The sequence below is a fragment of the Anolis carolinensis genome, chromosome 1, assembly GCF_035594765.1.
Source record: "Anolis carolinensis isolate JA03-04 chromosome 1, rAnoCar3.1.pri, whole genome shotgun sequence".
Classification (NCBI taxonomy): Eukaryota; Metazoa; Chordata; class Lepidosauria; order Squamata; family Dactyloidae; genus Anolis; species Anolis carolinensis.
Genome location: NC_085841.1, coordinates 204,104,285 through 204,129,177, shown reverse-complemented (window position 1 = coordinate 204,129,177; position 24,893 = coordinate 204,104,285). Strand labels below are relative to the sequence as shown.

General features: G+C 42.4%; 1 protein-coding gene and 1 long non-coding RNA gene across 3 annotated transcripts in view; one reads left to right on the top strand and one right to left on the bottom strand.

Annotated features, from left to right (window-relative positions):
• Positions 1-1,303, bottom strand: part of slc39a10 (solute carrier family 39 member 10) — a 62,971-nt gene extending 61,668 nt beyond the window's left edge. Inside the window, exon 1 of one of the 2 annotated variants that reach the window (XM_008117276.3) lies at positions 1,057-1,303. The gene's annotated coding sequence lies outside the window, so the exon portion shown is untranslated. The remainder of the gene's footprint in view (positions 1-1,056) is intronic. The other variant, XM_008117275.3, reaches the window with a different exon arrangement.
• Positions 1,238-22,628, top strand: LOC134294116 (uncharacterized). Its single transcript, XR_010001096.1, has 2 exons — positions 1,238-1,356; positions 17,062-22,628. It is a non-coding gene; the product is annotated as an uncharacterized LOC134294116 (long non-coding RNA).
• The last annotated feature ends 2,265 nt before the right edge of the window (positions 22,629-24,893 follow it).

Here is a 24,893-nt window from a genome sequence, read left to right as displayed (position 1 = left end):
GAGGAGGAGGATACCAGTTTTATTATTATTATTATTTTGTGTGTGTGAAGAGGGTGATGTGTGTGCATGGGTTTCCCAAGCCCAGCAGGATAAGGGGGAGAGACAAGAAAGGGGTTATATGATGTACCAGGGTCAGAGGAGGAGGATACCAGTTTTATTATTATTATTGTGTGTGTGTGTGTGAAGGGGGTGATGTGTGTGCATGGGTTTCCCAAGCCCAGCAGGATAAGGGGAGAAACAAGAAAGGGGTTATATGATGTACCAGGGTCAGAGGAGGAGGATACCAGTTTTTTTTATTTTTGTGTGTGTGTGTGTGTGTGTGTGAAGGGGGTGATGTGTGTGCATGAGTTTCCCAAGCCCAGCAGGATAAGGGGGGGGGGGGGGAGAAAAGGGTGATATTGTGTACCAAGGTCAGAGAAGGGGGATACCAAGGGGGTATGAACGGGATCCCAAGGCCAAGAAGGTCAGGGAGAAAGAGAGAAAAGAAAGGGAAGACAAAATGCGGCGGCGGGGGGGGGGGGGGGAATATCAGGGCCATGAGGGTAAAGGAGGCGGGGGTATCCCAGAATATCAAGGCAGAAAACCCCACAACATCTGCTTTGAACTGGACTGAGTCTACATCCAGATATTGTGGGATTTTCTGCCTTGATATTCTGGGATATAGGGCTGTGTGGAAGGGCCCAGAGAAAAAGAAGCAGGGAATGGCATTTTGGGGGGGGGGGGGTATTAAGGCCTGAGAGTAGAGAGGCAAGAGAGAGAAAGAAAGGCCTCCCCTCCTCTTTCCCCTTCAACGTGAGGAGAGAGAGGAGGCGGGAAACAGGCCCAGAAGCAGCCCCCATGGCAAGGCAGCAAGGAAGGAAGGCAGCAAGGCAGGGGCCTCTCCTCCTCCCGCCCAAACCGAGCCCTCCCCCGCTGCCCCGTCTTTCTCTCTGTGCGAGGACATCTCGCCTAGATGGTGCTGAGGAGGCTCCAGCTCCGCCGCCACTACCGCCGCGTCCGTCCCTTCAGCCCTTGTGGGGGAGGGACCGTCCCCAACCGGGGTTCTTATATAGCTACCTCAGCCCGAGTGTGCCGTGTGCATCTCCCTCTCCGCTCGGTACCAAACCGCCGCCGCCGTGGCCGCCGCCTCCTCCCACTCCGCAGTGCTGCTGCTGCTGCTGCGGGAAGCTGGCTGGGCTCCTACTACTCACTACGCCTGCCGCGGCCTCCTCCTCCTCATTCACCAAAGCGGCTTACGCCAATTCGCTGGCCTCCTTCTTCTTCCCCAAGCGCCACGCGCCGCCCGCCTCCCCCCCGTTTGCGGCAACCAGGCCCGGCGCAGAGGCTCGCGTAGAGGGGTGTGTGTTGCCTATGGAGGTAATCGCGCCCTAACGCAAACGGCGTAGCGATGGTCGCTGCGGAGCCACGCATGCGCACTGCCGCTCTGCTGCCAAAGGAAGTGGGGTCTTTGCTTTCTCTTTTGATGTGCAAATGAAGACCTGCCTGGGGAAGGGGGAAAAAAGGTTAAAAGTTGAAGCTGATCCTTGGAAAGGCTGGAGCAGGGAAACACCAGGAAGAGAAAGGTTTGGGTTCAGGGCCTTGGTTTAGTGGTGCCTCGACAACTTGGCACTACTTGGGCCTAGGAGCAGATCCTGGAATATAAAGAGAGTGTAAAAGGGGCTTAAGGGCCCATGGAGACCCCTTCCACACAGCTGAATAAAACCCCACATTTTCTACTTTGAACTGGAATATTTTATTTATTTTATTTACTACATTTATATCTTGCCCTTCTTATCCCGAAGGGGACTCAGGGCGGCTTACAAATTATATGTACAGTAGAGTCTCACTTATCCAACATAAATGGGCCGGCAGAACGTTGGATAAGCGAATATGTTGGATAATAAGGAAGAGCCTATTAAACATCAAATTAGGTTATGATTTTACAAATTAAGCACAAAATATCATGTTATTCAACAAATTTGACAGAAAAAGTAGTTCAATATGCAGTAATGCTATGTAGTAATTACTGTATTTACGAATTTAGCACCAAAATATCATGCTATATTGAAAACATTGACTACAAAAATGTGTTGGATAATCCAGAATGTTGGATAAGTGAGTGTTGGATAAGTGAGACTCTACATACAATAAATTATTAGCATAGCATAATATTAGTATTATATATTACTATATTGTACTATACCACTACACTGTAATATTAGTAATATTACATGTAATATATAATATAAAATTAATATTATATTGTACTATATGAGTATGTGGCAGTGTGGACTCAGATAACACAGTTAAAGCAGATATCATGGGATTTGCTGCTTTGATATTCCGGGTTTTATATGGCTGCGTTATGGGCCCCCAGACAGGCCCTATATCCCAGGATCTGGTCCCAAGTCCACACTGCCAGATAATCTGGGATAAACAGAAAACCTGGGATCAGATCCTGGGATGTAGGGCCTGCCTGGAAGGGCCCCCAGTTCGAAGCAGATACTGTGGATTATCTGCCTTGATATTCTGGGTTATATGGCTGTGTGGAAGAGCCCCAAAACTGCCATGGGTCAATGCTATTTTGGTTTTGTAAGATCTTTAGCCTTCTCTGGCCAAGAGGCTGGTGCCTCCCCAAAACTACAGCCCTGTGATTCCATATCATTGAGCAATGGCAGTTAAAGGCATCTTCCACGCAGCTGCATAAAATCCATTGAACTGGATTATATGGCAGTGTGGGCTCAGACAACCCAGTTCAAAGCAGATATTGTGGATTATCTGCCTTGATATTCTGGGTTATATGGTTGTGTGGACACCAAAGTGGTGTTGAACTGCATTCCCAGAGTTAGGTGCGCAGTACCCCTGTGGAAATGGGGGGGGGGGGGGACCCACAAGGAAATTGCTCTTTTCTTTACTGAAAAACCAACTCCCTTGGAATTTCTAGATGTTCCAAGATGACTCAATGGCCAATACAGGTAGTCCCCAAGTTACAAACAAGATATATTTGTTCCTAAGTTGAATTTGTATGTAAGTCAGAACAGATACATTTTTAAGTATACACACACATACACATGCTTTGTATAGCATAGGGAAGAGTTAACACCCTTGTGGTGTTTGTACTTCTTTCTGTGTCCCTCTTCAGAAGATTTTACTTCACTTTCTGACCCTGTGATCATTGGATTTTAGAAGATTTGACTTGTTGCGGAAACAAGTATTGGTGAGAAAGCTTCAGTTGAGACACCTTTTCCCCATGATGACTCTTCCAGGAGTGAATTTCCCTTCTGAGGAGTAGATTTCTCTCGCTTCCTGTTGTTTCACCTCTGTTCTTAACAATGAATCGTTTGTGAGTCAGATGTTTGTAACTCAGGGACTGTAGTCTCATTGAAGTACTCAGACTCATAAAGCAGTGTTTGCTTTAGAAATCTTCAGGTCCTCCAGCATGATTAGAGGAAGTTGACCATAGCAGGCCCTCCCACTCAGCCATATAACCCAGAATATCAAGGCAGAAAATCCCACAATATCTGCTTTGAACTGGGTTATCTGAGTCTACACTGCCATATATTCCTGTTCAAAGCAGAAAATGTGGGATTTTATTCAGCTGTGTGGAAGGGGCCTTTGTCACACTGAAGGACCTAGAGATCCCAAGAGGGAACATTCCTAATCAATTTGTGAATAACCAAATTCACAAAATTCAAAACCACAAATGTGGAGGGACAACTGTTGACCTGTTTCTTCTTCATTTCACCACTTCATTTGCAAAGTGCTCACATTGCGCTATGCTTTTAAAAGCATATCTAGAAGCTTTACTGCCTGTTCTTCTGTTCTCAGGTTCTTCAATGTGACCTTTGGCAAACAGCAGTTGGCTTGTTCTTTTTATTATTGTTTCATTTTATTTCATTGTGCCAATATAGAGTTTTGCATATGCAGAATGAACATCCCGTATCTGGAATTCCAAAATACTCCAGAATTTGAAAGGATTCACATGGGTGGCAGAGAGAGTAAACATAGTTAGCTTTGGCTAGCATTGGGAAGGGTTACCACCCGTATGGTGTTTATTTTGCTGTCAGTGCCCCTGTTCAGAAGATTTCAGTTCACTTTCTGTCCCTGGATTTTGGATTTTGAAAAGTTTGGTTTGTTGTGGAAACAAGGATCGGTGCTAAAGTATCAGTGGAGACACCTTTTCGCCATGATAACTCTTTCAGGAGTGAATTTTACTTCCAAAGGGTAGATTTCTTTCACTTCCTGTTGTCTCATTCCCATTCTTAACCATGAGTCGTTTGTAAGTCAAATGTTTGTAACTTGGCGAATGCCTGTATATGTATATGGAGATATGGTATTCCAAAAGCTAAAACATTTTGGTCCAGAACAATTCGGAAAAAGGATAATCAATCTGTACTTTTATTGGGTTGCAAACACACACACACACACACACACATAAAGGGAGGAATCCAGTCCTTTAGGTATGTTTTATTTTATTAAACCAACTGCTTCATAATTTGTTTTCTTCTCTCTTATGTCATTTATTACATTCCTGATTTGTAAAAGGGTCTGCATTTATTGGGTCAATCCAGTGGTCCTATGTGGTTGGAAGAGGAGGCAGCAAATTCAGTTGCGGTTGTTATGGTTTGAGACCGAACACGGGATTGTCTTGGCAAGATTTGTTCAGAAGAAATTTGACCTTGTCTTCCTCTAAAGCTGAGAGAGTGAGCCTTGCCTGGAGTCACTCAATTTCCAAGGCTGGGCAGGGATTCGAACGCTGGTCTTGAGTCACGGTCCAAGACTAGACCAGAGGCATCAAACTTGTGGCCTACAACTCCTAGAAGCCATAGCCAACTTGTCCAATGATCGGGATTTCTGGGAGCTGAAGCGCAAAACACCTGAAGGGCCACAGGTCTGACACCACTGCACTAGGCCATGCTCTGACTGCTGTGTAATATTAAAATAATATTTTGTGAATGCCCAGTTCATTTTTCCATGTTCAGGAATTACTCAGAAAGTAGATCATCCCAGTCCATGATTGCTGCAATTAAAAATATCACCATTTGCCTTCCAACAGTTCAAATCCAGGAATGCCACAAGTGTTGATAGTTTTTGGACAGATCTGATTATGTTCATTAACATGTTTTCATTGAATGTGATGGGGTATTTGATTACATTCCTGTCTTGACTGTTTTGAAGGAAGAGTCTGATTCTGCAAAGTTGTCAACCTAGATCAGGCATGGACAAACTTTTTTGCCCTGGGGCCACACTACGGCACCGGCTTGGGGGGGGGGGTGCCCGGGAGGAGGCCTGGGCACACGCTGGGTGGGGAGGGCCCAAGCTCGAGAGAGGGCAGGGCCAGGAGGGGACAAGATAGTCTGTGTCATCTTCAGGTTGTTCTCTCAGGATAAGGACCGGGTTGCTTGCCCCATCCTTATGCTGGAAGGAAGGCTGGACATGCGGCAACTGCTCTGATCCTCGGGCTGTCCTCTTGGCATTATGCCGGGAGGAGAGTGAGGCTGGTGGTGACTGAGAGTGCTTTGGAGGGCTCTCAGCTGGTGGCTGCCTTCCTCAAACTCTCCTCCTGGCATTAGGATGGGGCCACTTGCGCCATCCTAGGAGGAGGGCAAGACACACAGTGGCTGAGAACGCTTCAAAGGGCTCTCAGCTGCTATGTGCCTTCCTCCTGCATCTTTTTAGCGTAAGGACATGGCAGGCCGCCATATCCTGCAAGAGGACAGGGAAAATGAGGAGGGCCTGAGGTAAGCACCCAGGGGGCCACATCCGGCCCCCGGGCCTTAGTTTGTCCATGCCTGGCCTAGATAGCCTCCTTATTTCATGGACTGCATTGCTGCTTACCGGGTCCAGGAATACAGTCAGTCTGGGGGTCCTTCCACGAAGCCATATAACCCAAATATAAAGACAGAAAATGCCACAAAATCTGCTTTGAACTGGATTATCTGAGTCCTCACTGGCATATATTCTAGTTCAAAGCAGAAAATTTAGGATTTTATTCAGCTATGTGGAAGGGGCCATATAAAATCCAGATTATCTGCTTTGAACTGGATTATATTACAGTATAGATTCATATAATCCAGTTCAAAGCAGATGATTTGGATTACCATGTCTGCATTGATAATATGGCGGATTATATGGCAGTGTAGAAGGGGACTGAGTGACCTGAAATTCTATGCTAAGTCTCTGACCTACACAAAATTAAGAGAAATGTACAAAATATTGATGAACATCTACTTCTTGTGATCATTTAGTATCTGACACAACCCAACAGGCCTTAGAAGTATTTGACTACACTCCCATCATCCCCAGGTGGCAGGGTTGTGAGAGATGGAGAAGAGAGTTACAATCCAATACATGGGGCAGGATGCTATATTTGAAAAACATGGAAGATGTTACCAGCCATCCCTGCCCTCACTAAACTCTTTTATAATTCCTTCCTAAGTTATACCTATTTCAGGCTATTTACGAAATCAACACACACACATTATATGTCAAAAAACTTGAATAGATAGCATCTTAAGAAAATGTTTCATTTACATTATTCATAGGCTGTATTCCTAAGAAATTGCTTAAGGCAGTGTACTGTATTATTTATGTAATACAGACAAAACCCATTTTTATTTGAAATTAGGTATACCAAAGAACATACTCAGAAGTTACTCAGAAGTGCTGAGAGAATAAAAGAAATGCAAAGCTCAAAAGATGTCTCACTTTCATAAGAATTATTGAGACATTTAAGGATTTTTATTCCCTGTGTGGGTGAAAAAGCGAAATAAGTTCATTGTTTACAAATTAAAACATTGTTTCACACTGGCCATATTTGCACGTTTTGTTTCCGAAAATTGACCTTATACAAATGGGGAGCAGTTTCTTATTGATCATGAGTATGTCACAATTTTGTTCTGTGTGTATAGAACAGCTTTCAGGTGTGCAAAGCAAAACTCAGTTCTATAGACCAAAAAGAACTTAAAGAAGATATTTAGAGTTGCAATATCCTACTCTAACCAATAGGGTATTACAAATGTGTTCTTATCTCATGCCATTCCTTAGATTAAGAGCAGGTTTTTCCAGCATAGCCTGCTCTTAATCTGAGCAGAAAATGGCGATTTAATTCTAATGTCCTTGAAGATTATAGGTTGGGGTGGGTTAACATGTTGTATTGGTTTGAACATTGGGCTAAGATTCTAACGACGGGTTCGAATCCCTGCTCGGCCATGGAAGCCCGTTGGGTGGCTTTAAATGAGTGACATGCTCTCAACCCCAGAAGATTCTGTGGCTGGATCTTTTTAGGGTCACTATAAATCAGAAACAACAACAAAGCTCCTATATCTTGCTTATATTTTTAGATATATTAGTCCTCATTTGAAACACATAAGACCAGTTTTTCTACAGTTGTGTGTGACAGATACGATTTGAGACCTTTTCTGAGTTATAAACTTGTGGCGGGTTATAACCATATATAGACACCATATACAGACACCCAACAGGGAGAAAAACACTATGGGCTCCTCAGTACATAAACAGACGGGCCCTTATAGCCTGCCAGACACTACTCTGCCTAATTTTTAGGGATTCCCAATTTCTCGCCACATCCCCTAACCTTCTTAGGCCCTTTCCACACAGCTGAATACAATCCTACATCTGCTTGGAACTGGAATATATGGCAGTGTGGACTCAGACAACCCAGTTCAAAGCAGACATTGTGGGATTTTCTGCCTTTATATTCTGGGTTAAAGAGATGTGTTGGAAGGGCTCTAAGTAGCATGGAGTAGGTAAGTGGGTTGGTGGAGCAAAGAAATCAGCTTCTACTGGCACAGATGTACACGCCTAACAGGATGGAAGGAATTAAATAACTCATTGGTACTTTTACAGTGGAATGCTGATACCAATTTCCTCTGGTTATAGTTTGCTTCTGGAATTGGAATCATGATGCAAAACCAGTGGAGCGATTTCCAGGGTTGGCTATGGGCAGGGCTGGGCCATGTGGAGAGCATGTTACAGAGCATCCTGTTCTGTCTAAATGACTGGTTGAGGGCACACAGGTTGGTCTGTCGTTCTAAAGGGAGGGCCATGTTAATGGACTGTAGCAAATGGCTAAAGTGATTAATGTGGGGGAGTCGAGCCAAAACACACACACACACACACACACACACACACACATTTCCTAGTAAGTATGAATCCTATGTGTGTAATATATTAATAGACTATCTGTAATATGTTATGACTGCACATGTTTTACCATTTCATGAGAGGGTCTAATTTTCTTCAAAGGTCAGAGCCAGGCTTAGCATTGACCAGTATCTTTTGCAGAGCTGGATGAACGAATAAACAATACAATCCCAAACACTAATCTTTCATACTCTCTAAGGGCCCTTCCACACAGCCATATAACCTAGAATATCAAAGCGGAAAATCTCACACTATCTGCTTTGAACTGGGGTATCTGGGGCCCCTTCCACACAGCTGAATAAAATACCACATTTTCTGCTTTGAACTGGAATGTGATTGAGCCCACAATGGCACAGCGGGTTAAACCGATGAGCTGCTGAACTTGCTAACAGAAAGGTTGGTAGTTCGAATTTGGGGAGCGGGGTAAGTTCCTGCTGTTAGCCCCAGCTTTTGCCAACCTAGCAGTTCAAAAACATGCAAATATGAGTACATCTCTGGAGGGAAGGTAATGATGCACCTTGGAGGTGTCTATGGACAACACCAGCTTGTTGGCTCAGAAATGGAGATGAGTACCAACCCCCAGAGTTGGACACGATTAGATTTAATGTCAGGGGAAAACTTTTACCTTTACCTTTATATGGCAGTGTGGAGTCAGATAACCCAATTCAAAGCAGATATTGTGGGATTTTCTGCCTTGGTATTCTGGGTTATATGGCTGTGAGGAAGGGCCCTGAGTCCACACTGCCATATAACCCAGTTCAAAGCTGAAAATGTGGGATTTTATTTAGCTGAGTGGAAGGGGTCTAACCCAATTTGGCAGGAACATTCCCAGTTAATCTTCTTCAGAGGGAAAGGAAAACTAAGGCCCCTTCTACACTATCCTTATATCCCAGGATCTGATCCCAGATTATCTGTTTATCCCAGATTATATGGCAGTGGAGAGTCATATAATGCAGTTCAAAGCAAATAACCTGGGATCAGATCCTGTAATAGAAGGACAGTGTAGAAGGGGCCTAAAACTAGTCAGACATGCAGTCTAGATTTTAGGAGAGCCCAATGGTTTGCAAACAAAGTGTTCAAATGAAGGAGAAGAGAAGTTGACCCTCCGCATTGGTGGTTTTGACTTTTGTAGAGTCAGTCCCTGCGTTACAAACATCTGACTCACAAACGACTCATAGTTAAGAACAGGAGTGAGACAACAGGAAATGAGAAAAATCTACCCCTTGGAAGGGAAATGCACTTCTCATCATGGGGAAAAGGGGTCTCCACCAAAGTTTTCTCACCAATACATGTTTCCACAACAAACCAATTTTTTCAAAATTCATTTCGCACAGGGACAGAAAGTGAGGTGAAATCTCCTGAACAGGAGCACAGACAGCAGAGCAAACACCATAGAAAGTTAGGAGACTTTAGGAGAGCTGATTTTGGGAAATTTAGGGAAATACCGAGGCCCCTTCCACACAGCTGTATAAAATCCACATTGACCTGGATTATATGTCAGTGTTGACTCAGATAATCCAGTTCAAAGTAGATAATGTGGATTATCTGCCTTGATATTCTGGACTCTATGGCTGTGTGGAAGGGCCCTGAGTGTGGTCCCATGTTGTTTGATCACAGATTTTCATCTTCAATATGTCAGCACAGTTTGATTCTGTGATATGATTCCCCACAGCTTGGAAATGTTACTTTTTGGATTACAGCTTTTTGTATGAAGGCATTGATCAGTTCTCCCAATGAGGTTGATTGAATGGCTCTTTTAAATCTGAGGCCATTTCCTCATAATTTGAATATAAAATGTCTAATTACATCACCTTTTCTATCACAGCTAATTTCAGGGTAGATTTTTTGAGCCATTTAAAGAATATTGGTACATGTAGGTCAAGGTTTTTGCTGAATTACTGCATTGTACTCCAGTTCTCTACTAACCCAGTTATTACTAAGCCTCCTCCTTCCATTGTTTAATCAAAGAACAAAGATGGTCTGCCATTCCGCTTTCTTTATGAGGTCAGCCATGTTGACTTCTGATAATTAATATGTCTAATTTTTCTAAAACGGCGAGACCAAACTGCTATGAAATTCCACAGGTATAAGGTTGAAAAGAGAGCTATAAGAATACAGTCTTCCCTCACTACTTTGCAGTTCACTTCGCTGTTTTGCAGTTTTTCAATAAACTCTAAAAGACTATTATAAATAATAAAAAATTCCAATGTACAGCCTAAGGAAGGGAGGAAGGAGAAGCCAAAGAGAGAGAAACCAAGCCCAAGCGGCAACAGGAGGAGAAGGGGACGATTTATCAACACACGATTGGTTGATATAGTCTTAAAACAGTGTATAACTACTAAAATAATGTATAAATATTAAAATAAATATAGTGTCCCTACTTCGTGGATTTTCACTTATTGCGGGTGGTCCTGGAACCTAACCCCTGCAATAAGTGAGGGAACACTGTATACTATTACATTACCCTTATAGATAATGTTTTTAGAAGTGTATTATTGTTATTGTTGCTATTATTATTATATTTTTATACTCTCTTTCTCTCCACAAGAAGACTCAAAGCAACCGAGGCCCCTTCCACACAGCTGAATGAAATTCCAAATTTTCTGCTTTGAACTGGGGTATATGGCAGTGTGGATTCAGATAACCCAGTTAATGCACAACGTTATTTAAAATATTGTATAACCAGGCTATGCATATGTATGTGAAACAAATGAATTTGGAGTTGGGTCCCATCTTCAGGATATCTCCTTATGTATGTATATATGTATTCAGCTGTGGTTCTCAACCTGTGAGTCCCCAGGTGTTTTGGCCTACAACTCCTAGAAATCCCAGCCAGTTTACCAGCTGTTAGGATTTGTGGGAGTTGAAGGCCAAAACACCTGGGGACCCACAGGATGAGAACCACTGGTGTACCGGCAGTCCCAAAGTTACAAACAAAATATAGTAGGTTATGTAGGTTTCTTCTTAAGTTTAATTTTTATGACAAAAAAATAAATAAAGTAAAAACTGGTACATTTTGTATGTGTAACTCCAGTATATATAGCATCGGATAGCATAGGTAGGTAAAGGTTTTCCCCTGACATTAAGTCTAGTTGTGTCCGACTCTGGGGGTTGGTGCTCATTTCCATTTCTAAGCCGAAGAGCCAGCGTTGTCCGTAGATACCTCCAAGGTCATGTAGCCAGCATGACTGCATGGAGCGCTGTTACCTACCCGCCAGAGCAGTACCTATTGATCTACTCACATTTGCATGTTTTCAAACTGCTAGGTTGGTAGAAGCTGGGGCTAACAGCGGGAGCTCACTCCACTCCCCGGATTCGAATCTGTGACCTTTTGGTCCGCAATTCAGTAGCTCAGCGGTTTAATACGCTGTGCGACCGGGAGCTCCATAGGACAGCATAGGGAAGGGTTAACACCCCTGTGGTGTTTGTTCTGCTATCTGTGTCCCTTTTCAAAAGATTTCACCTCACTTTCTGTCTCTGTAATAACTGGATTTTGAAAAGATTGCCTTGTGGAAACAAGGATTGGTGCTAAATCTTCAATAAAAGCTTTATTCGATAAAAGCCTCGTGACTTGAAGGTTGAGTTGCTGACCTGAAAGCTGCCAGGTCCGAATCCCACCCGGGCAGAGTGCAGATGAGCTCCCTCTATCAGCTCCAGCTCCATGTGGGGACATGAGAGATGCCTCCCACAAGGATGGTAAAAACATCAGGAAAAAAAAAACCAAAACATCCGGGCGTCCCCTGGGCAACGTCCTTGCAGACGACCAATTCCCTCACTCCAGAAGTAACTCCGGTTGCTCCTGACACGGGAAAAACAAAAACAAAAAATAATAACTGGATTTTGAAAAAAATTGGCTTGTGGAAACAAGGATTGGTGCTAAAGCTTCAATGGAGACACCTTTTCCCCATGAGAATTACTCTTCCAGGAGTGAAATTTCCTTCCAAAAGGTAGTTTTCTCTCACTTCTTGTTGTCTCACCCCCATTCTTAACTGAGTCGTTTGTAAGTCAGATGTTTGTATGTCAGGGACTGTCTGCATATCTATATGGACATATGGGTATTCCAAAAACCAAAACAGTTTTGGTCCAGAGCATTTCAAAAAATTGTTAATCAGTCTGTACTTTTATTGGGTTGTAAACACACACACACGCACACACAGACACAAAGGGGGGAACCAGTCCTTTAGGTAGAAAGGGCTTAAATCTACACAAAACTCAGGGCCCTTTCATACAGCCATATAACCCAGAATATCAAGTCAGAAAAATCCCACAATATCTGCTTTGAACTGGGTTATTTTGGCCAGACAAAGCTATTGGGTGTGCAACAGGAAAATAGTGCCTTGAGGTTCAGATTTAACTCGGCCTTTTTATAGTTGAAGTTTCTAAATATGCACACTCACGCTTTTTCTCATTCAGACATCTCTGCCTCTTTGTCCTCTTGGCGCCTCTTATCTTCATTTAAGCAGTTTCCCCCTTTCTTCTCTCTTTCCTATGCTCCCACCCCTTCTCTTTAGGTCATAAAGTCCTGTCTCTTGAACCTTCTCCTACTTCCATCGCCCCAATTTCTGTTCAAAACTCCTGCTGTTTTGACTAGCAAAGAGATCTACCCTTCTTTCATGTCCCTCCAGTCCTTCCTACTTTTTCTCTGCCTTAATCTCCCTCTGGATTTCTCAATAAATTTCCATTCTCTTCATTTTCATAGGCAATGAATTCTCAGAGGACCCTTCCAGACAGACCCTATATCCCAGGATCTGATCCGTTGTTTTTTTTTTTGTTTATCCCAGATTATCTGGCAGTGTGGACTCATATAATTTAGTTTAAAGCAGAAAACCTGGGATCAGATCCTGGGATATAGGGTCTGTCTGGAAGGGTCTTCTGAGATAGTTCTCCAGGTCCTTCCCTGAAATATAGCATATAACACCTGGTATTCATTAGCAAGTCACCCATAATAATAATAATAATAACATTATTGACAAAGTTCTGGAACACAACACACCAGACATCACAGTCGTGGAAAAGAAAAAGGTTTGGATCATTGATGTCGCCATCCCAGGTGACAGCCGCATTGATGAAAAACAACAGGAAAAACTCAGCCGCTATCAGGACCTCAAGATTGAACTTCAAAGACCCTGGCAGAAACCAGTGCAGGTGGTCCCAGTGGTGATGGGCACACTGGGTGCCGTGCCAAAAGATCTCAGCTGGCATTTGGAAACAATAGACATTGACAAAATTATGATCTGTCAATTGCAAAAGGCCACCCTACTGGGATCTGCACGCATCATCCGAAAATACATCACACAGTCCTAAACGCTTGGGACGTGTTCGACTTGTGATTTTGTAATATGAAATCCAGCATGTCTATCTTGTTTGCTGTGTCATATAATAATAATAATAATAATAATAATAATAATAATAATAATAATAATAATAAAACTTTACTTTTATTATGCCCGATCTCCCTAGGGAGACTCAGGGCAGATTCTAACATACAATGGCAAACAGTCAATGCCTCTATAAAAACAAACAAATACCAACATAAATTCCCAGAAAAACTCATATATGAAAAAAACCTCTCATACAAAAATAACCTTTAAAACCTCATCCCATCCAAGTATTAACTAGGGCTGAACCTGCTTAGCTTCCAGGATCAGATGGGATCTGGTGTTTTTAGGGTATTTAAGTTACCTTTGTAAAATTAACAGACCTCCAGAGAAGATTTATGGTCTTTCTTTTACAAATTGCTATTTGATGTTCCTGGTAGCGCAGCAGATTAAACCACTGAGCTGCTGAACTTGCTGACCAAAAGGTCGGCGATTCGAATCCAGGGAGTGGAGTGAGCTCCCGCTGTTAGCCCTAGCATCTGCCAACCTATCAGTTCAAACACATGTGAGTAGATCAATAAGTACCACTCCAGTGGGAAGGTAATGGCGCTCCATGCAGTCATGCCGGCCACATGACCTTGGAGGTGTCTGTGGACAACGCTGGCTCTTCGGCTTAGAAATGGAGATGAACACCAACTCCCTGAGTTGAACACGGCTAGACTTAATGTCAGGGGAAAACCTTTACCTTTACCTGTTTGATGCTTATTCTTTGCCCCAGCACTCTGCTTGAAGTTGTAGGATATTGTGATACTTGACCTTAAGAAAAATAAGCCACTTTTATATAAATCTATCTCCTGGGGTTTTTTGATTGTCTTAAGTGCTGATTTTGGAAGCACTTTCAGAGGCTGCAGTCTTGCAGAATGTCTTTTTTCCAGCTTTGACAAGTACTTTAACTATGACCTTTTTTTTAAACAATTAAACCTATACTAATTTTACTCTGACTCCACTGGTGGCTATTTTGGGTGCTTTCCACTGTAGAGTTAATGAAGTTTGATGCCACTTTAACTGTCATGGTATAATGCTATGGAATCTTGGGCATTGTAGTTCGGTGAGGTACCAGTCCACTTTGGCAGAGAAGGCGAAAGATCTTGTAAAACTACAACTTCCATGGTTCCATAGCATTGAGGTATTTTGGGTTCCCTTGTGGTGAAGGTGTTAAAGCACTGAGCTGTTGAACTTGCAGACCAAAAGGTTCCAGGTTCAAACCCTCGGAGCGGTGTGAGCGGCCGCTGTTAGCTCCAGCTTCTGCCAACCTAGCAGTTCAAAAACATGCCAATGTGAGTAGATCAATAGGTACCGCTCCGGTGGGAAGGTAACAGTGCTCCATGCAGCGCCGTTACCTTCCCACCGGACCTATTGATCTACACACATTGGCATGTTTTTGAACTGCTAGGTTGATAGGAGCTGGAGGTAACAGTGGCTGCTCCCGATGCTCCCGGGGTTTGAACCTGGGACCTTTCGGTCTCCAGCTCAGTGCTTTAACGCACTTCGCCACTGAGGCTCCATGAGAGCAAAGCAAGGTCCACATAAAAAGCAGTACTGTACTTTTCTTTAAAAAAATAAAATCCAAACTTTAATAGCTTTTAAACACAACAAGGCTGTAGTGATGCCTTTGAATTCTCCCCTTCATACTATACCTAAGTTAGGTGTAACCTTGGGGAACCTGCAGGTTAGTTCTTGCAGCCTTTTAAAAATAATTAGCTTGGCAATTACACTTCTTTGATTCTAATTGGGTTAGTTACCATCTCATGAATAACAGAGTTCTCACAAAGTCCCTGGAGCCGAAGATTGCTTCACTGGTGTATAGGGTGGCCACCTTTTTTTCTGGGGATGGGCTTTTGTATCTTTTCAGCAGGAACATGAGTTGCAGAAGTTCTTTGTTCAATTCTGGGCGGATCTCAGGATGTGGTGAAAGACACAGGCCGGCTGCCAGAAAAAGAAAAAAGGAATCGTTCTGTGACTGAGCTCTTAACTCAAAATGCTCGTATTTCAGAGCAAATTTTCCCATTGAAATGCTTTGAAATGCTATTAATTTGTTCCAGCCTCCCAAGCTCTCTCTCCCCCCCCCCATTTTTGTTACATGTTTTTAAATAAGAGAATGTACTTTATAAATAATAATGTATAAATGCACATTCACGTAACACAATGAAAAAAAGATCAACTGTAAAATGGTGGAAGCACAAAGTTGTGGCAAAGAAGCACATTTGAAACAACAAAATGTGTGTTGGCCAGTGTAACAGCAAGGCAAAACCTGTACATTCATATGGAACAACAACAAGAAAAAGATCAACTTTCAAATGATCTTTTGGAAGCACAAAGTGAAGAGGCAGAAGTACCATTTTCTTCATATTGTCCTCATTCCAGTCTCCCTCCCTCCCTCCCTCCGTTCATGAAACCAAACATGCAAGGAATAAAAACTACACAAAGTCAACTAACCCAAAGTTCCTCAAAGAGCAAAGCAGACAGCAATCTCCCAAAACGAACAAGAGCACGAGGCACAGAGGCTGCTTCTTCACAATTTTCGCAAGGTAGCCATTGCTAAAAAAATACTGCTACAAATCCAGCTGGATCAGTGCTTCTCAACCTGGAGACCGAGACCCCTAGGGGGTTGCGAGGGGGGTGTCAGAGGGATTGCCAAGGACCATCAGAAAATACATTTTTCTGATGGTCTTAGGAACCCCTTTGGCAGAGAAAGCTGGATGTAGGTGAACTACAATTCCAAAACTTAAGGTCAATAACCACCAAACCCTTCCAGTATTTTCTGTTGGAGATGGGAGTTCTGTGTGTCGAGTTTGGTTCAATTCCAATGTTGGTGGAGTTCAGATTTCTCTCTGATTGTAGATTAACTATAAATCCCAGCAACTATAACTCCCAAATGACAAAATCAATCCCCCCAACCCCACCAGTATTCAAATGTGGGTATATCTGGTATTTGTGCTAAATTTTGTCCATTGAATGAAAATACATCCTGCATGTCAGATATTTACATTACGATTCATAACAGTAGCAAAATTACAGTTATGAAGTAGCAACAAAATAATGTTATGGTTGGGGATCCCACAACATGAGGAACTGTATTATGGGGTTGTGGTTTTGGAAGGTTGAGAACCACTGAGCTAGATAGAGGACAAGGAGGAAAGTCTGCCTTATTCCACAATTTCATTTTTGTCTAAGAAGTATCTTCTTGGGACCCTTCCACATAGCCCTATATTCCAGAATATCAAGGAAGAAAATCCCACATTATCTGCATCGAACTGAAATATGTGGCAGTGTGGATACAGATAACCCAGCTCACAGCAGATATTGTGGGATTTTCTGCCTTGATATTCTGGGTTATAGGGCTGTGTGGAAGGGCTCTTTGTTAACTGATCTATGGATGCAATTTTGCAATTTATAATGAAATCACAAAATGTGTTGCAGTACAATAATAACTAGAAAAACAATTCGACTACTATGAAAATATTGGCAAAATAATAAAAGAAATATGATAATGAGTAAATTAAACTCTAACAAATCAAAGCAATTAACCTATGTTAAGTAACCTATGGATGCGAGAGCTGGACCATAAGGAAGGCTGAGCAAAGGAAGATAGACACTTTTGAACTCTGGTGCTGGAGGAAAATCCTGAGAGTGCCTTGGACCGCAAGAAGATCCAACCAGTCCATCCTCCAGGAAATAATGCCCGGCTGCTCACTGGAGGGAAGGATATTAGAGGCAAAGCTGAAGTATTTTGGCCACATCATGAGGAGACAGGAAAGCTTGGAAAAGATCACGATGCTGGGGAAAATGGAAGGAAAAAGGAAGAGAGGCCGACCAAGGGCAAGATGGATGGTGTTGTGAGACCCAGCCACAGGCTGGCCAGATTCAAGATGAAGATGAAGGGGATTCTGGTTTTGGGATTCAAGAGCTGTCTGAGGCTGAAGCCAGCTCAGAGATGCAATTTCACTTTGAGCAGGATGAACTGCTGACCCCAGGAGAGATAGATAACGGTCAGGCTGACATTCTCTTGAGAAATGATGAGGGAGAAACTTCAGCTTTGAGAAATAATGAGGGAGACGGTTTAGCTCCAGGCCAGGTGCAAGATAATGGTAGCACAAGCAGTGAGTTATCCAGAGAGGACCGTTTGTCTTGGATGGGTTCCCAGTTTCGTCGAAGTGAGCGTTTGGCACGGGAAAGGGAGACTAGCTGTGGGAAAAGGAACGCCTTTCTGGGTTGTTATTAAAGTGTGCTTTTGCAGATCACTCTTTGTCAGAGCAATTCCTCGCTTCATCTAGGTGGATGTTCTCCTCGTCAGTGTTCTTGGATTCTTGGGCTTTGTTCTTTGGACTCTATGGACTATTACCTTGCCTTGTAGATTATTGCTCTTGCCATGCTCTTTGAACTTATGGACCTTGCATTTTGGATTATTGGACATTTCTTTACCTTGTGATCTTATTGGATTTATTGACTCTTTCACTACAACTTTGAACTATCTTTTGATTGCTTGCTTGACTTATTCCCTGCTTTCCATAATAAAAACCTCAAAAGACTACTTGTGTGTCTGACTGGGTAACTATAGCAAGGTGAACTTAGCCTGAGGTGCGACAGATTTTTTTAAAAAAATATATATATTTTTATTGAAGTTTTACCTTATAAGATAGAGTAATTAACATCGAAAGAGTGAGAACATTTGATTGTATAGAAAGTGGGAAAACTGAGATTTAAAAAGGATCAAAAAGGGAGAGAGAAAAAACCAAAAACCAAAAACAAAGCTAAAATGTCCATATTTATATAAAAAAGAAAAAAAATCTGAACAAATTGCAATATAAAAATGCAAAGTACTTGGCAAAGAAATACACCAAAAAGGAAAAGCAAAAAGCTCACTGTTTCACAGCCTGTTCACAAGCCACCAGCAATTGTGAACTGTAGTTCTTTTTTTTCTTCATCATGACTTTTTTTTTAACAGAAGGAAGTTAAACGAGTGGTGAAAATTAAAATTTATAATAGTCAAATTTGAAACCCCCACATTGAAATAGTCTTTCCTTCTAAAAACCTTTTGAAGGGCTCCCAGACTTTCCTAAACTCGGAAGGGTCTTTTGACTGGAGAAACCCTGTCAGAATGTCCAGATGGATAGTATCCTTGAAGTGACTGGCTTGACCTTGACCTTGAAGGAACTGGGGGCGGTGATGGCCGACAGGGACCTCTGGCGTGGACTAGTCCATGAGGTCACGAAGAGTCGGAGACGACTAAACGGCTGAGCAGCAGCTAACACATTATTCAGTGGGGGAAATATGGCAGATCCTACTAAGTGAAAGGTTAAGTGCCTACAAGGTTTTCTATCACATTCACCCCTCTAGTACAGACAGTCCCGAAGTTAGAAATAATACCCCTGTGGTGTATGTTTTGCTGTCTGTGTACCTGTTCTAAAGATTTCACCTCACTTTGTGTACCTGTGATCACTGGATTTTGGGAAAAAAATGGCTTGTTGTGGGAATAAGGATTGGTGAGAAAGCTTTAGTGAAGACACCTTTCCCACACGATAACTCCCAGGAGGGGATTTCCCTTCCAAGGAGTAGATTTCTTCCACTTCCTGTTGTCTCGCTCCTGTTCTTAACTATGAGTCATTTGTGAGTGAGATGTTTGTAACTTGGGAACTGTCTGTACACTATTATTTATTTATTTACAGCATTTATATTCCGCCCTTCTCACCCCGAAGGGGACTCAGGGCGGATCACATTACACATATAGGCAAGCATTCAATGCCTTTTAACATAGAACAAAGACAAGACAAACATAGGCTCCGAGTGGGCCTCGAACTCATGATCTCCTGGTCAGAGTGATTCATTGCAGCTGGTTGCAGCTGGTTGCAGCTGGCTTGCTCTCCAGCCTGCGTCACAGCTACTTTTGAAGAAAATGCTATATAGATATATCAGAATGTAGGGGTTGTAGATATAACATGTTCAAAAGGAAATATGAAAACTTGTGTATCTATCAATCCGGGTGCACAGAGAATCAGGTATTGGGTGCAGTCAATAGAGAGGGCAAATTCTTCAGTCTATTACCACATGTCCTCCAGCTGTCCCACTTTGGCAGAAGTCCAGATGTTTTTGTCACCCCATTTTTTTAATGTCCCAGTTTCTCTCTCCTCTTCAAACTTCTCAAAATAAGGAAAATAACCTCACTCATTACCACATCATTATGTGCCAATTTAAAAACAAATATAATGTGGAGAAGCATTTCCTCAGCCAGGATGCTGGACAAATGTATGGAAAACTGGGACTATGATTCAAATGGTTTGAAGGGTGTGTGTGGGGGGAAACATTTCATATACATGGGAGCTTTGATGCTTTGTTTTGTTTTGCTCTGGAATCCATTGCTTATAATTAGAGCCTTTGGGCTGCTTGGTTATGCACTTTAAGTTACTTCCCGCAGATGTTATAATCTACTCCTGGTGTATTGAGGGCTGCTCCAGAGCTACATAAATAATATTTCCACTAGTTGCATCCTCCTGCCTCCCTCTAAGCCACATCTGCATGCTAAACTGCTTTGCCAGAGAGCCCTTTGCATATACAATCCATAGACTATTTTCAGGGTTTTATAAATGTCTTACTCAGCAGCACTTATCTGAGCAAAAGCTGAGCAATTTGGGCGCTCAGCTGTGCCCAAGTTAGCAGTTGGTGCACTGTTTGTGATCATGACCCATATATAGAGGTGTGTGTGTGTGTAAGTGTATATAATATAATCTCCATCTACATATCAAGAGAGATAAGCAGAGAGACATTGTGGCATGGTGACTGGAGCATTGGACCATGACTCGGGAGATCAGGACCATGGAAAACCACTTGGTGACTTTGAGTAAGTCAAACTTTCCCAGCTTCAGAGGATGGTAAGAGCAAACCCTTTCTGAACGAGTCTTGCAAGAAACCTACACAATAGGGTAGGCACACAATAACAATAACAACAACAATGTGTGTGTGTATATATACACATACAGAGAGAAAGCAAGTTTCTACAGTCTCCAAAGTGTCTCGTGTTCAGTGTTTCAGTACTCCTTATTCCACTTCCAGTTTTATTCTCCTCACATTGCTGGTTGAGGCTGAGGAACAAGGCTTAGAAAATTTACTGCCAAATGGAGTGGTGACTGCAATTGCAGTTATAAAAACAGAATCATCGAGTTGGAAGAAGCCACCAAGACCATCCAGTCCAACTTTATTCTGCCATGTAGGAACATATAATTAAAGCACTTGTGACAGATGGGCATCCAGTCTTTGTTTGAAAACCTCCAAAGAAAGAGAGTCAACAGCTCTCCAAGATGGTATATTCCATTGTCAAACACTTCTTAAGATTGTGGTCCAAAACACAAACTTTCCCAAGCTGTTTTGAAAGCGCATGGCTCCACATTTCATCAAAAAGGGAAGATTAGGTTTGCTGTGCAAGAGATCTGCTGCTGCAGATTCAGCTTGTATGTCTGCTCTCATGAATCAGCGCACCTTTACGGACTTTTAATACAAATATATATAAAAATTGAAATAGGCTTTTAGGGGTATTGGCTGGTGCTGGTCTGCTGCGAGTATGCGGAGGTCTCGCAGAAAAGGAAAAAAGAAGACATTTCAATTTTCTTGGCTCTTGTGTCCTAGGTGGACTATAAATCTTTTGAAGTGGGGGAATGCTGTGTGTGTGTGTGTGTGTGTGTGTGTGTGTGTGAGTGTGTATAACTTTTATTTCTACCCCACCACCATCTCCCTGAAGGAACTCGAGGCGGCCAACAAAATACAGCGAAGTGCCGCATATACATAATACATAAATCTGAAACAATAAAAAACACAGAATTACAGCCACACAATACATAATTACAATGTAAAACATTAAAATTCATAAAATGCAGCCATAGCTGTGGATATGTTTCAATTTTTTTTTCGTGTCAGGAGCAACCGGAGTTGCTTCTGGAGTGAGAGAATTGACCATCTGCAAGGACGTTGCCCAGGGCCCCCCCCAATGTTTTTGATGTTTTACCATCCTTGTGGGAGGCTTCTCTCATGTCCCCGCATGGAGCTGGAGCTTATAGCTCATCCGCGCTCTCCCCTGGTGGGATTTGAACCTGGCAGCTTTCAGGTCAGCAACCCAACCTTCAAGTCATGAGGCTTTTATCCCCTAGGCCATCGGAGGCTCCATTGTTTCAATTGACAACACGAGGATCCTAGGGCCCAGTCAGGCTCATACAATCCACCATATAGCCTGGACTTCAACCTATAGGGCTTTTATAGGTCCTAACCAGCACTTTGAATTGTGCCCGGGAACAAACCAGCAGCCAGCAGAGCTGTTGCAACTACTGTATTTTTGGAATGGGGGCATGTGACATTAAAAAAAAGATTTTAATATCATGTTTGGTTGGGTGTGATTTGTTACTGCATTGATTTGTTTGCAAGGCATCAAATGGTTTTAGGAGCTGTTCCAAAAATACATGAAAGAAAATGTTTCTAAAGAAGAACCATCAACACTGAGCAAGATGGGAAGATGATCTCAAAGTATGAAGCCCTTCAGATCTACACTGTAGGGTGGAAAATAATAATGCTTATGTATTTAAAGTGCTTTCCATTGTTACCTCAAAAATCCTTATGGAAAAATAAGCCAATAATATTACCCATTATTCAACTTATTAAATGCTCCTGTTAAGTAACTTCCATACACATTTTTTTTTGCTGGCATCCTCTCTGAGAAAAACATTGCATGAGTCACCCATTCTGTGGTGCAAATGTTTCCCTTCAAGGATATAGGATGTTCTAGCTGTATTTTTCTGCTCTGGAGGGTCGGAGCAGTGGCTCTAAATATGAGGGTTAGGAAGGAGCAAAATGGAGCTTGCTGCCGAATTTACAAAGATTTTTCCAAGTAGTGAGTTCATATCTCTGATATGTGATAAAACTAGGAGAAAGGTAGGAAGCTATGAAGGAACTAGCAAGATCTTGAAGTGCAAAGATATATCACAGAATGCTAAAGTTGGGATGGTCCATGCAGTTGTGCTTCCGATTTCTATGTTGTGAAGAAAGCTAATAGGAAGAAAATCAATTCATTTGTGATGTGATGCTGGAGAAGAGTTATAATATAATAATAATAAAACTTTATTTATATACCGCTCTATCTCCTCAAGGACTCAGAGTGGTTTCCAACATGACAAAACATTCAATTTCCAGAAATTTAAGGAAATCTTAGACAGGCCTTACCTATAACAAAGGAGCAAAGCTGACTTCTTGCTTTCTCTCCGCACCTCTGCATGAACTCAGCTGCCACTTGAGTTCAGCTTCTGGCTCAGAAAGCTTCAACAGGAAGTCAACACTTTCAAAACAATAGCCTCGCCTCACCTTCCAAACAATAGTAGAGCAGCTAGCCTTAATTACAGGAGGCAAGCCCACACTCAAGAGTCAGATTTTTTAAGGCAAAGAGACCAACAGACACAGGTTTTTAAGGCAATCTAAGAAAAGAGTAGGCAATCTAAGAAAAGTGCACACCAGAGTTTCAGTGTGGGCATGGCTAACTACAAAGTGCTAGGCAAGACTAGTGCAACAGAATATCATGGGGCCAGGAAGTGGATAAAGTTCAGAGCTGGGTCCTAGTTAACAACCAGAGGGGGCCTAGGACTAATTCTGATCAAAAACCTGCAGGAACCACCAAGTTTTCAGGTTGTTGTGGAAAGAGGACAGTGTAAGGGCTTGCCTGATCTCTCTGGGAAGGGTGTTACAGAGTCAGGGAGCCACCACCGAGAAGGCCCTCTCCCTCGTCCCCCACCAGCCGCGCTTGTGACAGTGGTGGGAGTGAGAGGACGACCTCCCCAGCAGAGCTTAGAGCCCATGCTGGTTTGTAAGGAGAGATGCGATCACAAATATAGGCAGGCACCAGCCAAGTTGTACGGTTACACCATACTGCTAAAAGGACAAATCAGTGGGTCCCAGAGTAAACCAAGCTTAAACATGAGTCTTTCGGTTGGGGTTCCACAGGGCTGTGTCCTGAACATTTTATTCTTTTCTCTTAATGTGTGATCTTTAAGTAATCTTATCTGTTCATATGGTTTTAAATATCTTTTTGCCAAAGATACTCAGCTGTATTTCTCCACTCCAGAGCTTTCTTCTGATACCAACATTGTATTACAGCATGTCTCAGTGATCTCAGCATGGACACCTCATAGTCTCCTAAAGCTTAATTTGGCAAAGACATGGCCACTTACTATCTCCTTCAAAATCTTCTTTACACCATACATTCACCATCACTATTTAATAATACAGTGTTCCCTCACTACTTCGCGGTTCACTTTTCACGGATTCGCTGTTTCGCAGTTTTTCAATAAACTCTAAAAGACTATTATAAATAATAAAAAATTACAATTTACAGCCTAAGGAAGGGAGGAAGGAGAGGACAAAGGTAGAGAAAAGGAGCCCAAGTGGCAACAAGAGGAGAAGGAGGTGATTTATCAACACACGATTGGTTGATAAAGACTTAAAATAGTGTATAACTACTAAAATAATGTATAAATATTAAAAGAAATATAGTTTCCCTACTTCACGGATTTTCACTTATTGTAGGTGATCCTGGAACCTAACCCAGCGATAAGTGAACACTGTATTCCCATTTATACTTTGAAGTAAACATTGAGTCCTGGCTTTATTTTTTGTTCTTGTCTGCCTTTTGTTCCTCACATTGAAGTCATGCTAATTCCCCCCCCCCCTCCTTTATAACTTTATTAAAACCTGACCTTTTCTTTCTTCTTCCTTTGTGAAGACCTTAGTTTACATCTTTGTCATTTCTCACCTTGATTATTGCTATCTTATTTTGACTATTCTTCCACTATCTCAGCTTAGTCCTCTAGTTTTCATTAAACATTCAATTGCCAAAATTATCTTTTTGTCCCACCAATTCGATCATGTTGCTTGGTTTTTGATATCTCTTCATTGGTCATCCATAGGTAACAGCTAATTTAGCAGTTGGAGCTCTTCCAAAAGGTCGTTCAACAGTCTTGGGGCGCCCGGTGAAAAGGTCCTCTGAGTGGTGGTCACCAGTTGAGTTCTGTCTGGTTGGAGTAAGCATTCCTAGAGGACTTCAGTGTCCTAAAAGGCAGATTATATGGGAGACGGCGATCCTATAGGTAACCTGGACCAAAACCATGTTGGGCTTTAAAGGTGAAAACCAACATTTTGTATGGAGGAGCTCTGGAGCTTTTTAAGCTAGAGTTTTCTGGTAACGAATTGGCTACCAGTGGAGTGAATTTGATATGTGGGTAAACCTATATGTAGCCATATCTAGTTTGCCTGCTGTATACATCTGGGGAAACAGACTCAGAGGAAGGCAATGGCAAACCTCTAAAATAAGTCTTGCTAAGTGAACCCTAAGATAAAGTCCCTGTG